The 15873-nt window shown below is 54.7% G+C and overlaps 1 protein-coding gene across 1 annotated transcript in view; it reads left to right on the top strand.

The window, feature by feature from the left end:
- The first annotated feature begins 6035 nt into the window (after positions 1-6035).
- The window catches only part of SPTB (spectrin beta, erythrocytic), a 135139-nt gene continuing 125301 nt past the window's right edge, over positions 6036-15873 (top strand). Inside the window, exon 1 of the mRNA XM_084632316.1 lies at positions 6036-6206. The gene's annotated coding sequence lies outside the window, so the exon portion shown is untranslated. The remainder of the gene's footprint in view (positions 6207-15873) is intronic.

Genomic DNA, 15873 nt, shown 5'->3' with positions numbered 1-15873 from the left:
AGAGCAATGAGAGAATAAACGACTCATCAGATGGCACATTTACTTTGTCATTCCTCATGTCTGCTATTATAGCTAGGGCTTGTGATTTTGACCAAGAAACACTGATAAGACAGCCCAGACACCAAAAAAATGGAATTGGTGTTTAGCCAATGTCAGAAAAACACCAAATGGCTACTCAATTTCACGCCTTCCCCACTGCACTTTGTTTCCATAGATAATGTCCTGCTCCCTGGTGTGTAGGATTTGTCTCCACGGACTTGTCTCCATGGAGCAGTAATGCGGACTACAGGGGTGTGATTTTTAAAGCACAAGGTGCTGTGCATTAGTTTCTGTGTGTAGATCCTGATGGTGTGCACTAAAGGTTCCCTAGTGCACATTAACGTAGGGCTGTTTGAAACAATACTGTGAAAACACACTAGGGAACGAAGGCAATGAATGCTAAACCAGGCGTTCGATAACAAGGATACAAAGCTTCAACTAACATGTTGGTTATTTTTATATATGGAATACAAATTGAAATACATCCTGTTTAGGCAAGAATTTTGGGACGGACCTGATAAATATTTTCTTGTTACAGAATCAAAGAGAAAGCTGCCCCCCCCCCCAAAAAAAACTCCCCATATATTTGGACATCTACACAGAACTCAGAACCTGCTGACCTTCCCCAAATGAAATGAATAAACCCCTCCAAAACAGAACCCCCAATTATGGCTAAATCACTTTTGCCAGCCTCAGAGGGCAGAGTTAAGCTTGTGGGACAGAGTTCATGTGTACTTGACCTCTCCACACACTAGTACCAGCTCCTGGCTGTAGCAAGATGTGATGACCAGTGCATGGTCAGTCAGGATGCCCTTTGATAGGATTTCTAGGAAGACCATGGTGAAGTCAGTGGGATCCCTACCCTGTCATTACTGTCTCTGACAGTGTGTTTTTAGAAACATAGAGGCGACAATTTGATGCTCAGAGATGAGAGAATGAGAGGGCTCCTCCTAATTACATTTCAGCCCTCCCGTGTTCCCTAACGCTTCCTCAGGGGAGCTATTCCATTGAGGACTCTGGTTTGAAGAGAGCTGGCTGCCCTAATGGCTAGCAGTGCCGGGCAAAATTTTTCATCCAAAACTTTTTTTCCAACAAAACATGCAGACTGCGCAACACTGACACGTTCTGGGAATTCACATCAGCTTCGCCCATTTGTTTCAGTCGAAAAAAATCCTGAACAAGAAAAGGCTGAAAAAATTGGAACTTTTGTTTTGACATTTTCAAAATGAAACATTCTGAGTCTGAAGTTTCAAAACCTCCTTTAATTGTATTTTAAAACCATCAAAAACATGTAAAAATGACCAAAATTGAAATGAAATGTTTTGTTTGACTCAAAACAATTTTCGGTTAGCTGCATAAGAACATAGGAGCATAAGAATGGCCATACTAGATCAAACCAATGATCCATCTAGCCCAGTATCCTGGCTTCCGATAGGGGCCAGTGCCAGATGCCCCAGAGGGAATGAACAGAACAGGTAACCATCAAGTGATCCATCCCCTGTCGCTCATGCCCAGCTTCTGGCAGTCAGAGGTGAACAGCATGTGTTGCATCCCTGATCATCTTTCTTGGCTAATAGCCATTGATGGACCTATCCCCCATGAACTAATCTAGTTCTTTTTTGAACCCTGCTATAGTTTTGGCCTTCACAACATCCCCTGGCAATGAGTTCCACAGGTTGACTGTGCGTTGTGTGAAGAAATACTTCCTTTTGTTTGTTTTAAACCTGCTGCCTATTCATTTCATTGGGTGACCCATGGATCTTGTGTTATGTGAAGGGGTAAATAACATTTCCTTATTTATTTTCTGCACACCAGTTATGACTTTATAGACCTCTATGATATCCCCCACTTAGCTGTCTCTTTTTCAAGTTGAACAGTCCCAGCCTTATTAATCTTTCCTCATATGGAAGCTGTGTTCCATACCCCTAATCATTTGTACCTTTTCCAATTCCAATATATATTTTTTTGAGATGGGACCCATTTTCAAGGTGTGGGCGTATCACAGATTTATATAGCTGCATTATGATATTTACTGTTTTATTATCTATCCCAGGGGCAGGAAAAATACCCCTAATCATTTGTACCTTTTCCAATTCCAATATATTTTTTTTGAGATGGGACCCATATTCAAGGTGTGGGCGTATCACAGATTTATATAGCTGCATTATGATATTTTATTATCTATCCCAGGGGCGGGCAAAATACATCCTGTGGGTCGGATCTGGTCCGCCTAACATTTCTGTCCAGCCCGCCATGACTAACATTTCTGTCCGGCCTCCTCTGCCCCCTCGTGATCTCTGAGTCCGGGCCACTAAAAGTCCCGCAGTGCAGTGGGGCATTCAGGCAGGCTGCCTGGCTGCCATGGCCCCACACCGATACCGGAAGCAGCTGGTTGCTGCTGGCACGTCTCTGCGTGCTCCTGGCAGGGGGAGGCAGCTCCGCACATTGCCCTTGCCCCCAGCACTGTCCTCACAGCTCCCATTGGCCAGAAATGCAGGGGTGGTGCTTGCGGGCATGGGCAGCGTATGGAGACCCACTGTCCCCTTCCCCCCAAGGAGCTCACAGGGACATGACAGCAGCAGCCGGCCGCAGCCACTTCCGGGAACAGCATAGGGCCACGGCATGCAAGCAGCCTGCCTGAGCCCTGCTGCACCGCTGGCCGGGAGCCATCTGTGGTAAGCACCTCCCAGCCAGCGCCTGCACCTCGCACCCCCTCCTGTACCCCAACCCCCTGCCCCAGGTCAGAACGTCCTCCTACACCCAAACTCCCTCCCAGACCCTGAACCCTCTCCTGCACCCCAAACCTCTCCCCTAGGTCAGAACCCCCTTCTGCACCCCCTCCTGAACCCCAATCCCCTGCCCCAGTCCGAGCCCCCTCCTGCACCAAACTCCCTCCCAGACCCTGCACCCCCTCCATTAATACAGTAGAAATGCGCGGCCCGTGACGACTTACCAAAATTCGTGGAGTGGCCCCCCTGCGAAAATTATTGCCCATCCCTGATTTATCCCTTTCCTAACGGTTCCTAACAGTGTTCGCTTTTTTGACTCCTGCCGCTGCACATGGAGTGGATGTTTTCAGAGAACTATCCACACCGACTCCGAGATCTCTCTTTTGAGTGGTACCAGCTACATTGGCTGCACATTTTAAAAAAAAATTGGTTTTGGTTTGACCCAAAACATTTCCCCCACCCGCCAGGTTTTGGAATTGCCAGCAAACAGAAGAATCGTTTGTTTGCCCTGCTCTGCTAAGGAGCGCTGGCCCCCTCACGGGGTGCCTGGGTGCTGTTAATGAGCTACGTCAACACATGCTCAGCTGCAAGCGTTCCATCCCCTTCTGTTGTTGCTTGGCATGGAAACCATTGCCAGGCTAACTGCAAGCAGGGCGGTGCTGTCCAGAGGCTTTGGTCTCCATGTGTTATGGGACAGGCCTTTCCCTCCCGAGTACGAGTTGCCTTCCCGTCTCTGAGCATCGCAGAATGTTGGTTCCCTCTGCTTCAGTGACCTGACAGTTTCCCTCACTGTGAAGGTTTCCTCCGGAGAACTTGCTTCATTTTAATGACCTTTCCCCCACATGCCATTTGCATTTTACTCGGTTGCACTGTCCCCCCCCGGAGCAATGGCAGCACCAGAGCCAGAGGCGCTGCCTGGCTGCTGTTGGTGCCAATAATACACAGCTGCTGCCAGATGTTAATTAAGCAAAATCAAATCAAGCAAATTAAAACACTGGGTTTTTAAACTCCTGTCTATGTAGTTAGTCACAGTGCTTGTTTCTTAGGGGCAGTTTGACCCAGCGGTTGAAATAACGTGGATAGTTACATTCTGGCCTGGTTTTTCCTCCTGGACGACTGTCACTGAGAAAGGGACAGTGGCTCAGAGGGAGGGATGTGATGACCACTCTCTAGAGGTAGGTAACAGGATGGGTTCAGGAGGGCAGGGGACAGTTATCCTGGCAGTAATGGGTTATTGTAATCACAGGGACAATTCAGGTGTGATATTAGTGACCGCCAGGGTTACATTAGAAAAAATCTTCATCGACGAGATGCTCCACTGGTGTCAGAACTGGGACATGGGCTGTCTAGCCTAGTGGTCAGAGCCAGAATCAGGAACCAGGCCAGGTGTCAGAGCCGGACTCAGGAACCAGGGATCAAGGCACAGGTCAGGTGCAGGTCAGAAAGTCGCCCAGTTGTTCAGTCAACTTCCGGTGCCTCCTTCTGGCTGAAATAGGACAGTTGGGCCAATCAGAGGGGCCAGTCATCATCCCCTAGTGGGTGGGGCCTCTGGGAGGAGGCAGAGTTATGCTAGTCTCTCACTTTCAATTGCGCTGGGTGGTGCTGGAGGGTGAGGGCTGCCCAGGCCCTGGGTTCAAGACCCGTGGGCCCCTAGAGTGGGTGTTAATCAAAGGAGCAGCAAAAGAAGTGAATGCTGCTGCGAAGAGCCAGCAGAGCGACACCGGTTTATGCCAGCTGAGGATCCGGTCCCAGGTCTCTAAGGGGAAGAGCCATGAAGGGAGCTGGGACAATCTACCAAGGCTTTATCAACAAACCAGCTGCGGAGGGTGGTTGCGGAGTCACTGTTATTAGAGATACCCGACGCTAAAGTGGACCCTCCCATGCTGAGCATTTGCAGTTGGGTGTCGGGGGAATCCCTCCACACTCTGCTTGCTTGGCCCTGCTATGGTTTAGCTGAGATAGGCCATTATCTGAACTGTCCCCAGGCTCAGTGTTTTGCGTCACTCGCGCTGCAGTTTATCATTTGTGCTCTAGTTTGTCCATTGTTTGATGATGTTACTTTGTATTGCACCCTTGCATGCCTAAGCTGGCAGCGAATGGCCCAGCCCTTTAACAGCGGGTGAGCAAAGTGGAATCGACAGTTATTCATACAGCACCCCCAGGCCTTATCCAAGCTCTGGCCCCTGGGTGCTAGACACTGCACAGGCATATAGGGCCAAATTTTTCATCCAGCTCAGGGCCAGATTTCCAAGGGCTCAGCACCCACTACTGGGGGGAAAGGTGATCAGAAGGGCTCAGCACGTTACTTGCTGGGCTTTTCTGAGCATCTGGATCTTGGTGCCTTTTGAAAATCCTGGCCCTAGTTATCCATGGACCCTGTCCCCAAATGTTTTCAGATTTGCAGCTGTCCCAGATGTCTGGCCCTTGGGAAGCTTTTCAAGTGCTTGGACTCAAGCTCTCACTTCCAGCCTGTGTTGTATTGGGTTAGTTCAGCCCTTCCATAGGCAGGCAGGGCTGGAGGCACAGGACCCAGTTCTCTTCTTGCAGCTACAGCCAATGTGGGAATGCCCGGGTCAGGGTCAGCCTGGATTTAAAGAGACACAGGGTCATTTTAGACTCAAAGAGGTAGGTTTTGGAAAAAGTCTTGGGCAAATGGATGCATCCTCCTGGTGGCCAATCTCCCCCGCACACAGCCTCCGGTCAGAGCCAGGGAAGCTGGCATGCAGACTCACCTGCGGAAGGCCTGGAGGTAGTGGCCAAGCGGAGGTTGATTAAACCCCCTCACTCCTAGTACCCAGAGGTGGCACAGCTGCCAGGTGCCACTTGGCCATGCCAGCTCCCCTGTGCCCGCCAAGCTGGGGGTGAGGTTCCCTAGGTGGGATCCCCCTGCCCCCTTCCCCAGCTCTTGCCCCCTCAGCCAGGCTGGTGCAGGACCTGACTCCTGGCTCTGGCCCACCTGGGTGGCTGGGATGCCCAGCAGGGTGCTGTCAGGGCAGAGCGCAGAGGCGGGCCCTGATTCCACCCAGCCTGCAAGCAGCGGCGGCACCAGCATCGTCTCCCCCCACCCCCACCCCACGCAGGGCCAGCCCCGCCGCACCGCGCTGGGTGTGGCCGAGCCCTGGTGCGGGCCTGCTGGCTCCGGCGCCGCTGCTGGGCATCGCCCCGTGCCCGCTGCTGGCGCTGGCCTGGGGGCCCGCTGTGCTGCATTGCGGGGCGGGCGCCTCCTCCCCCGCCCTCCCCTGGAGGCAGCGGGACTATCTGGGCCGGGCAGCAGCGCTGTCCTTGCAGGAATGTCCCTGCTCGCCCAGATAATGTTATTTATATCGCTGGGCTGGGCGGCTCCGCTCGGCGCTCCCAGCGCTGCCCCAGCCCCGCCGCGCCTCCGCCTCGCCGCTGCCCGGCACTCCGCGCTGCTGCCGCTGCCCCTGCCCTGGACAGGTGAGTCCGCGCCGGCCGTGAGTTGCGCGGGGATGGACCTGGGGCGCACGGAGGGGAAGGGGTCCGGATCCGGGGCGCACGGGGGGGAAGGGGTCCGGATCCGGGGCGCACGGGGGGGAAGGGATCCGGATCCGGGGCGCACGGAGGGAGAAAGTGTCCGGATCCGGGGCGCACGGAGGGGAAGGGGTCCGGATCCGGGCCGCACGGGGGGGAAGGAGTCCGGATCCGGGGCGCACGGAGGGAGAAAGTGTCTGGATCCGGGGCGCACGGAGGGGAAGGGGTCCGGACCCGGGGCGCACGGAGGGGAAGGGATCCGGATCCGGGGCGCACGGAGGGAGAAAGTGTCCGGATCCGGAGCGCAGGGAGGGGAAGGGGTCCGGATCCGGGGCGCACGGAGGGAGAAAGTGTCCGGATCCGGAGCGCAGGGAGGGGAAGGGGTCCGGATCCGGGGCGCACGCAGGGTGGGGGGATGGTGCAAGGGAGGAGGTTGCAGGGGCGCAGAGAGAAGGGACAGAACTGGGAGAGACCCCTCCCCAACACACACACCCCTCTCTGGACACCGACCCAGCCCTCTGTGCTGGCGGGGCTGCTGTGCCGCATGGAGCCGGGGCGCTGCGTGGAGTGATGCGCCCTGGAGAAGCCTATTTATAGCGTGGACTTGGAGACAGTTTCCTGGCAAGCCTCTGGAAGGTGTGCGGGTGGGGGGTTGTTTCAGTCTCTCCATGCCCCTCCTGGCTGGTCCCCCCAGCGCCGCCGGAGGGACTCCTGGGGGGAGCTGGATGAGGGTCCCTTTCTCCTTGCTCTACTGGGGCGCTAAAAAGCCAATCCACGGTGTTTCTCTGTGTCCTGGGGTCAGGGATTCTCTCCCAGGAGATCCCCAAGTGTCAGCGTCTCTGGAAAGATCTGGTACAGAAAGAGCAAAGTTCGGGTCTGTGTGTGCTCCTGCCTGAGCATGCCCTAAATCCCTTGTCCCCAAGGGATTTATTATTTAGATTGCAAGTCCTTTGAGGCAGGGACTACCCAGTTTGTCCTGTGTTTGTTCAAAACCTACAGCATTGGGGCCCAAGTCCATGACCAGGGCTCCTGGGCCCTACCATAGTGCAAACAAATAAACAAGGAGAGGAAAAGTGGCTGGAGGCAGGCGTCTGGATGCCAGGGCGACGGCACTTTGTGTTTTGCGTTGCTCGCGCTGCAGTTTATCATTTGTGCTCTAGTTTGTCCATTGTTTGATGATGTTACTTTGTATTGTGAACAGCCAGCCGGTCCAGATCCCATGTCGGTAGTTGCAGCATAAGGACAAGCTGGATAAATTGGATGGGGGAGTGGGTGATGGAGCGTTTCCTCTGGGGGTCTCTGGCTTGAATCTAGTCTGTGTTGTTAAGGAGCCACTGCCATTGTCTGATGAGTGGGTCTGGGTTCAGGTGCCTAGAGCCCAAGCCAGCCCCCACTGCTGGCACCTCTAGCAGGAGTCAGCATGCAGCTCCCTGCCAGCACAGGACAGTTCCTTTTGGAGTGTATCCCGGTGCTTGCTCCCATCTTTCATGAGTCTCAAGTGATGGGAACTTCCGCCTTTCCCTGGGGAAGGCCAGCGACCGAGGGGAAGCGTCCTCCTGGCCTTAGAAGTGGCACTTCCCCCAGGGCTGTGGTGTGGCGGGGGCCGTTTGGTGGACCCCGTGATGGCAGTGCTGGTGTCTGGTGCTCTCAGGCCAGTTTCTTGCACTTTGAAAGTGAGTGAAACTGCCTGGGTTGCGTGTGCAGTGCCTGGTCAGAGCCCTGGGCAGAGAAAGCTGCCTTCACCCAGCTGAGCCTGGCTTCCCCACTAGTCCAGCTAGCCTTGGCCCATCCTTCCTGTACCATTTAGTCCTCCCACCAGCCAGAGTTCTCTTCCCCATTCCATTCACACCCCTGGGGTTTTGTCTCGCAAGCTGTGTCTGCTGCCACTGTGGGGCCTGAAACTGACAAGAGCCAGGAGGGGCTGGCTGGCTGCCCCCTGTCATTTCTTTGGTCATTTTAAATGTAGTAGCACCTCGGGTTGCACCTTCCTGCATGTGCAGGTGTGAGCCAGAGAGCACCCCTCTCTGCCCCCCAGTCTGTTCATTGAGTGAAGCCGGGTATCATGACGGAGCATCGACAGGCCACAGAATTAGGAATTCAAAAGTTCTGTTTCCTGAAGCAATGCTAACTCGGCCCCCATTTCACAAAGTGATCACATCTCAGTCCCTGAGCACCTCTGATCCCAGCCCCAACATTGGCTTCTTTTCTGTGGTTAATGTATAGAAATACGACATGCAAACCCTCAGGTGGAAGGCTTGATGCCATGTCTTGGCTTCGGACAGCTGTCCTGACACTGAGTTTGATGGGGGTTGTCCTCTTGATGCATTTTCATTGCTAAGTGTATGATCCAAGTGAGTGGTCCGCTCTTTCACTCTTCTGGACATTGTCAAAATGTGCCGATGGAGTCCCCTGTGCTTTTTAGGGCCTGCCCTGCGCATTGTCTGTGCCTGAGAGGGCTGCCAAGGTTCAGAGCTTGAAAAGAAAATATCTGACATTGTGTCCTCCCTGAGTTAAGGCTTCAGAATGTCTGGGCAGAGCTGGCATGGGGGGGTCCGCTCCGTGTGCAGCGGTTTTGTAGGCTTTGTGAGAGAGGCTGGGTGGCCCCGTAGCTAGGGGCACTCAGCTTGGACATGGGACCACCTGGATTTTGCTTCCTGCCCCTCTGCAAACTCCCTGTGTGATGTCAGCTTGTCTCTTTGTCCCTCTGTTCCCCCTCATGGAGGTGTGTGAAGAGAAGCACACAGAGATTGGGAGCTGCTCAGACACTGTGATGATGGGGACCAGGTCACCTATGGAGACAATGAGCTTTTTGAGGCAAAGGCCCCCTTTTGTTCTGCGTCTGCAGCGCCTTGTCCAATGGGGGCCTGGGCTGCGGCTGGGGCACCGAGGCGCTGCCCGCACACGGTGAGAGAGAAAGAGTGCCGGGTGGCCTAGCGCCTCAGCGGTGGTGGCAATGGCTGTGTGTGCTGTGCTGTCACGAGCTGTTCTCCCTCTGCTCCTTCAGCAAGTGTCCCAGGCTGGCCTGGCATCACTCTACTCCTGTTCTGGCTTGGCTCTTTGGTTACGCTCTTTGCCATGATCTGAAAGCCTGGACGGCCATAGCCTGTCCATAATGCCGAGCCCCTCTCAGCTAGTACCCTTGCCTAAGGCAGGCAGGGTTGCCTAGTGGATATAGCATGGGGTTGGGGTTCAGGAGACCTGGGTTCTAGTCCCAGTTCTGTCACTGCCCTGTGGGGTGGCCTTGAGCAAGTCACTTCATCTCCCCTTGCCTCAGTTTCTCCATCTGTAAAAGAGGCAGAATGCTAGGATGAGATCCCCTGACAGCAAGTGCTGTGTAAGAGAGAGCTAGGATTATTGTTTACCCTATCCCAGCTTCTGGGCCTCCCAGGGGTCCCATCTGCATTGACCCTGCCACTAAACCTTTCGAAGAAGCACCCCGCCCACAGCCTCGGCAGGTGGCCTGTTGCTGCCTCGTTAATATCTCTGATTACTGAAAGCAAAACACTAGGAAGCCTCCAATTTGCACACGAAGGCTACGTCTACACTTTGGCTCTCTACATGCCAAAGCAGTGCTGCCCCCAGCTAGACTCATACTTTTAGCAGCATGGTGGCCCAGTGCCTCTCCACTGCCAGGGTGTTTCCCCACCGCAGTGAAAGGCTCCGGCACTGGCTGGGAGGGAGCAAACAAAGGCTCCGTCAGCTCCCCACTGCTGGAGCCTTTCCCCACTGCCTACCCTTGCCGGACCCTTTCCCTGCAGCGTGGGCTCTGCACGCCGCCATGAGCGTCGCCATAGCCTTAGCTGAGAGGTGACCCAGTATTTCTATTACTGGCCCTCTTGTCTCAGCTTGGCCCACGGTGTTGTACACCTCACAGTCCCACCTTGCAGTGTGACGTCAGCTCTTCGGGTGTAGGGCCTGTCTATTTCTGGGTGGCCCAGCTGTGGCCGGGAGTCAGATCTGCCTGCTGGCTCTTTAATTACAAGGCCGGATACCTGAGCTTCCTTCCAATCCTGACTGGAGCCTCTGGGGGCTGCTGTGAGAGGAACAAAGTTAATTCTCTGACCCCAGATGTCCAACCAAGCAGCAAGCCGGTCCCTAGCCCCAGTCAGAGGCGGGAGAGGAAGGTGGTGGTAGGGCTCTTCTGAGCTCTGCCCACAAAAGGGGCCCCACTCACATGAGTCAGGACAGGGTTGTGTTGCTGCTGGGCTCCCTCTCTCTGGAACTGGGATGAGCCCTGCCCGGGCTCCCTGATTGGCAAAAAAAAACCCCAGTGCTGGCACGTCCTGAAGGCCATGCACGTTTGGCACCCAGGAGCCGTGGTACGGAGTGAGCCGGGCAGAGCTGCAGCCCCTTCCCTTCCTTTCTGACAGGCGCCGTGCTCTGGTTGACAGTGATGACATCCCCTCACCCCGAAGAACGGGGCAGTTCACACCTCTGCGAGCAATGGTCCCAGGCTCTCTGCGGACTCGGGGCTGGTTGCCCCCCGACACCTTTCGGAGATATTTGTTTTCAAAACCATAACGGCTAAAGACTGACTTTGTTTTGAAATGAAACAGAGATTCTGGAAATTGGGTCCTGCTACAGCATGGAGATTGTTTCTGTGCAAACTTCCCCTCTCCTCCGGGCCTAACTTCCCCAGAGCTTCTCTGGTTCTGAAAGAAGTCAGCGAAGCTGCAGAAAGTAGAAAGATGGCATCAGATGCATTAGGGTGACCAGATGTCCCGATTTTATAGGGACAGTCCCGATTTTTGTGTCATTTTCTTATATAGGCACCTATTGTGCCCCACCTCCTGTCCCAATTTTTCACACTTGCTGTCTGGTCACCCTAAGATGCATTGACCCTCAAATTCTTAGAGGCTTTAGAAGTTAGATGCTAAAGTGAACATGCAGAGTTTTGTCCAAACCGACCTGCCTTTTCCCTTGCTACAGATGGTTTATCTCCCCCTTCAGCAAATCTAAACAATAACGCGTAGCACTCTCCAGCATGATAATCTTCAAAAGGATTTCCAGACACTCCCTGATCCTGGGGTGGCCCTGAGCGAATGATGGGGGATTAGCTTCTTGATTCCTATAATGTTGTTTTCACGGGGCAGCCTCTCACCTCAGCAATTGACACCCGTTAATTAAAAGGAGACCCCCCCTCCCCCAGACCCAGCACTGTGAGAGATGGAGGGGACACAGGAGTGACAGTGTATGTTTCCATGCAGCACCCTGTGGGGTGGTCTGAAAATTCACAGTGATCAAACACAGCATGAGCTCAGTGTTGACCATGTTTTTGATCGCCCTTTAGTAAATTGGGTGACCAGGAAATTTGGTTTTCCTATATAATCATCTGAGATTAGCTTGATGGAAGTCACCCAAGTGGCTCAGTGACTGGGTGGGCACAGACTCCTGCGATACCTAATGGAGGGGCGCTCTTTCCGTTGTTGTTCTCAGAAGCAGGTGTCTCAACTTATGTCTAGACATGAAAGCTCTGTGACTTTTTCTGAGCAAGGGTTTGTTCCGTTGGTTGCAGTGAGTCTGATCTGCCCATAAGTGCCGGCTCTCTGGTTACTAGGCTGGATATCTTGCTGTTCAGCCAGCCCCCAAGTGTCGATTACCATGGAGAATTCCTGCCCTTACACCTCATGCGCCGCATTAAGACACATACCCAATGAGCTGGCAATGCTCCAAACGGAAACAGCAGTCACATGTCATACTCTGCCCCTCCATCCCCTGACACCATCTCTCAGACCCTGCCTTGATTTCCCACCCTCCGCGCTTCACTTCTGTGTTGAAAATAGGCCAGATTCTCCAGTCGCTCTGGTGCTCTGAAGCTTTGTGCAGTTCCCCAACGTTTAAAGTATTTCTTTGGCATGGTCTCAGGCACCAGCATGATTTCTGGTTCTTGTTGTTTTAGCCTGTTACTATCTTACTATGTTCCTATCTAGCAGGCAGGTCTATCTAGCATAGGTGTTTATGTGGCCCCCATTGCTGGAATGTCTGTGTTAACAGATTTAGCCTTGTGTCACGGAGTCACAGGATCTGGTCTATGCTCCAGCCAGTCACCCATCCCCTGGGAGTGACCCTTTAGTGTACCAGGTCCCACGCAGCTCCGCAGGGGCAGGCCCATGGCCTCCACCCCTCCAACACTGGGCCATCAGCACCAGCAATCCCTGACTCTCTCAGGGGCTCCCGAATCCAACCTCACCAGCTCTCTGCAGGAGGCGTGTACTGTGTCCCTTCAGGTGCAATGCTCCCCTGAGTATGTATTTACAGTGACACCGGCAGCCTTTGCATAACAAGGCAATCCTTGAGTCATAGCCATTAGCCCTTTCCCCAAACCAGTACCCTGGCAAGCCAGGACTCCATCTCTGGCTCCCTCTCTTGTCCCTTTGTTCACACAGGAGAGACCCTGAGTCCCCAGGAGCAGCCCCTTTCCCCATCACCTGACTCCTTTCCCCCTTGTTCTCCAGCTCCGTTCTCACATCCCACCTGCCCAGGATTTCAGTGAATTGCTCAGGCCTTGGGGTGTCTCTTTGTCAGGGTCTTGATTTGTCTTCTTTAACGGGCCAGACAGGGAGGCGACACCACCCGCCTCTGTCTCTTGTTCTGCCCTGAGAGCAGTTCTAATCCTTTTCCCCCCACCCTGGGTAGCCATGCAAGGCGTAGGAGGAAACTGAGGCAAGCATCAGCATCATTAAAACGTTACAAACAACTCCCTCTTGAAGAAAAGGAGGACTTGTGGCACCTTAGAGACTAACCAATTTATTTGAGCATGAGCTTTCGTGAGCTACAGCTCACTTCATCGGATGCATACCGTGGAAACCTCCCTCTTGGTCACACCTCACAACACCTGGGGAGGGGAGGTGTACCCACACAGGCCCTGAAGGGGTTAATGGGGGCCTGAGAGGCCTGTTAAGTCCAGGCTTCACTGAGGGTGGAGCCCAGCTGGGGAGGAGCTGGGTGGGGATAAAGCCAGGAAGTTTGCAGCAGAGTGGGAGGGGGTCCAGAGGGTCAGCAAGGAGTCTGAGGGAGCAGACCTTAGTTGCCAGCCCAGAGTAGAGGAAGGGCCTGCATTCCCCTCCCAGCCACCAAGGAAGGTGGGATGAAGCCCCTGAGATAAGGGTTGTGAGGACCACAGAGCCCAGAGATGGAGGGAAGACCTTCTGCAAGACCCCAGGACTATAGCTGGGTTGGACTCTCTGTTACCCCGGAAGTTGTGGACTAAAGCATGACCAGACCGGAGGGCCAAGTGGCAGGAAGAGAGACCACTGCAGTGATGGAGTGACTGTGGGCAGGGGGACCATCCAGGGATACCCTGCTGTGCCACCTCTGGCTATGGGGATGCGCACTTGCAGTGAGTAGACCCTTTGACCGGATTTCACATAGATTGTAAGCGCCTGGGAGCAGGGCCCATCTTGTTTGTCCAGCACCTGGCACAGGCCTGGGCTCCTAAGTGCTATGGTAATACACCAATTACACTAATAATAAGGGTAATACAGATGGGAAACTGAGGCACAGAGAGGCTAAGTGACCTGACCAAGGTTACACAGGAAGTTTGTGGCAGAGTAGGGACTTGAAATGAGGTCTCAAGTCCTGGGCTAGTGCCTGAACCACTGCCTTGGAAAAGGCAAGTTTAAGAGTGGGCTGCAGTGCTGCCAGCTCACATAGGTTTTTTTCCATGCCTCTCACAATATCTGGCACTGTCATAAAGCACCAGCTGCTGGAGTCAGGTAAGAATCTTTCATCCTTTGAAAACGGTAAGTTTCTAGACCAGGGTGGGTAAACTACGGCCCGGGGGCCATGTCCGGCCCTTCAGACATTTTAATCCGACCCTCGAGCTCCCATTGTGGAGCAGGGTCCAGGGCTTTCCCCGCTCTGGTGCTCCAGCTGGGGAGTGGGCTCAGGGGCTTGCTTCGCTCTGTGTGGCTCCCGGAAGCAGTTGGATGTCCCCCCTCCAGCTCCTACACATAGGGGCAGCCAGGGGGCTCCGCATGCTGCCCCACCCCAAGCGCTGCCTCTGCAGCTCCCATTGGCTGGGAACTGTAGCCAATGGGAGCTTCAGAGGCTGCACCTGCAGACGGGGCAGCGCACAGAGCTGCCTGGCCGCGCCTCTGTATAGGAGCTGGAGGGGGGACATGTCGCTGCTTCCGGGAGCTGCTTGAGGTAAGCGCCACCTGGAGCCTGTACCCCTGGCCCACTCCTGCGCCCCAACCCCCTGCCCCAGCCCTGAACCCCCTCCCACCCTCCTGCACCCCCACCCCCTCATCCCCAACCCCACCCAGAGCCCGCATCCCAACCACCTGCTCCAGCCCAGAGCCTCCTCCCACATCTTGAACTCCTCATTTCTGGCCCTACCCCAGAGCCTGCACCTCCAGCTGGAGCCTTCACCCCCTCCCACACCCCAACTCCCCATTTCGTGAGCATTCATGGCCCGCCATACAATTTCCATACCCAGATGTCACTCTCGGGTCAAAAAGTTTGCCCACCCCTGCTCTAGACCATGTGGTTGCAGAGAAAAATTTGAAAAGCTGGCCCCTTGAGGCTCTGAAATCTGGAAGGCAAAGGAAGACAACCTCGTGGATTGTTTGGGGGAGAAAATCAGATGTTTTTAAAGAGGATTGTATTTTGGGGGGAGCCTGCATGCTGAGCCCTGACCGGCGAGGCTTGGCAAGGCAGAGGAGGGCTGTGGCATGGGGACACTTCTCCGAAGGGAGCAGAGATTATACTCTGGTTTATGTCGCTGAGATCCATTTTTAGCCTGTGGCATGTCAGTGTGTGCTTACGTCCTATGGATTAATTGACATGGGAGGCTCACTGCAGCTGGTCCCTGCTCTCAGGATGTGCCCAGTGTTGGCTAGACGGCCAGGACACCTTTGGGCGTTGGCTTCTGGGAAGTCTGGAAAAGGTTTGTTTCTTTATTTGCGTCCCCACAGCACCCTCCCAAAGAAGAAAGCTAGATCCCACGGACTCTGCTGTCCTGTGCTTCTGGGCTGGGCTGCTGTCTGGGCAGAGGCTTGAGGATTGTGGGGATGGACTGGCAGGTGGATCGAGTCCCCTTGGGCACAGGGAGAGCAGGACACCCGGAAGCCTGGTTCATTCCTAGAGCGCTAGGACAGAGTCAGTGCGTGCAGGACGGCCACGTCTGCCCTCTCGGGGGAGCCGCTGATGCTACTTACATCGGTGGAGACGCGTCCCAGTTGTTGAACGATGCAGCAGCCCCTTGCTCCCCTTATCCGTAGGCAGGGTGCTGAGCCTGAGGACACGGATACAGGCTCTGCCTGTTACAACAGGGCTCTTCTCTGCTGAGGACCGTGCAACTTCCAGCAGCACTAAACGTGGGGTGGCTCTTCACCACTCGCCTCTCCTGGCGTGGTGATTCGCTGCCCCCACCCAGGTGGCAGCTGGAGAAGGAGTGGCACTGCCCGTCAGCTCACACTCACGCTTATCGCTTGTTCCTGCCGGCCCTCGGGCCGACCTTGAGGCTGCCGCGTGGAAGCGCAGCGCCCCGTTGGGCCCGTGCCGACGGGATGCATGTGTCCACGTGCCGGCGGTGAGGATCGCCATGTCTGGTGCTCCCTCACCACTGCCAGCCCTGGGGGCTAGCGTCACTGGGCAGGGGCAGCGGACA

Source organism: Lepidochelys olivacea (genome assembly GCF_965140295.1).
Source record: "Lepidochelys olivacea isolate rLepOli2 genome assembly, chromosome: 6".
Classification (NCBI taxonomy): Eukaryota; Metazoa; Chordata; order Testudines; family Cheloniidae; genus Lepidochelys; species Lepidochelys olivacea.
The sequence above is the reverse complement of the archived record's forward strand: the minus strand, read 5'-3'. Positions and strand labels throughout refer to the sequence as shown.